General features: G+C 49.9%; 2 non-coding genes across 2 annotated transcripts; both read right to left on the bottom strand.

Moving 5' to 3' along the window:
- Positions 1-613: 613 nt before the first annotated feature.
- Positions 614-685, bottom strand: DQ04_tRNA023 (the record flags this gene model as incomplete). Its single annotated transcript has 1 exon — positions 614-685. It is a non-coding gene; the product is annotated as a tRNA-Thr (tRNA).
- A 63-nt stretch (positions 686-748) lies between these two features.
- DQ04_tRNA022 lies at positions 749-829 on the bottom strand (the record flags this gene model as incomplete). The annotated part of the gene is made up of 1 exon: positions 749-829. It is a non-coding gene; the product is annotated as a tRNA-Ser (tRNA).
- Between the last annotated feature and the right edge of the window lie 64 nt (positions 830-893).

The following is an 893-nucleotide window of genomic DNA, read 5'->3' as shown; positions in this document are numbered from 1 at the left end:
TCTTCGGGCGATCATTGCCGCCACCCCTTTTGTAAAATATGTCGTCGATAACCCTGACCGGGGTGATGTCCATCCGCTAGTCTGCGGTGGGCGTGCTGGGGGCATTCCGTTTTGGCACATTCAGAGTAATGTTCTTCGGGTGGGACGGCGAGGTGGTAGCGTTACCTGTCGCACTCAAGCCCCACTCGCGTTTGCAGGCTGCATCCAGTTCCGCCTGCATTTGCTTCAGCTATCGATGCATCTGGACCAATTGCTTCTGCACCTTCTGGAATTGTGTCCTGTCTTTTTTCTGTATTTGAAACGATTTTTCCGCTTAGTTGCGGCCATGCGCAATTGCACTGGTGCATCGAGCAAGTTTCTTGCGTAGCTAATGCCGCCCATTCGGTACTGACCGCTGGGCGTGCCCTCTCAAAACGCTCGAAGAAACACCTGTTTACACAGCATTGTGCATGAGGCTATGGAGTAGCGCAGGGTTCCTCAGGCAAACGCTTTATTCTGGCCCATGCGTGCCGTTCTTCACGGTTAGGACAACGTCAATGCGATACTGAAAAAAAGGAGGTGGCCCATGGGCTGATGTCCCCCGAAAAAAAATTCGATTCTGCTCAAAAAAACAAGGCCACTGGGGGGATCGAACCCCCGACCTCCGTCTTACTAGGACGGCGCTCTGCCATTGAGCTAAGCAGCCGCGAACAAGGATGTCTTACATCCAATATATAAATAAAGTTATTTGGGAAGATATATAAAAAACCGTCACCAGCAGGATTCGAACCTGCGCGCGAGATCGCAACTGATTTCTAGTCAGTCCCCGTAACCACTTGGGTATGGTGACACGAAACTGGTGTATGTTTTCACATATGATGATATATACACATACCTCTCAACTGTAAAAAAAA

The sequence above is a fragment of the Trypanosoma grayi genome, assembly GCF_000691245.1.
Source record: "Trypanosoma grayi strain ANR4 Tgr_1524_V1, whole genome shotgun sequence".
Classification (NCBI taxonomy): Eukaryota; Euglenozoa; class Kinetoplastea; order Trypanosomatida; family Trypanosomatidae; genus Trypanosoma; species Trypanosoma grayi.
This window is presented reverse-complemented; position numbering and strand designations above follow the sequence as displayed.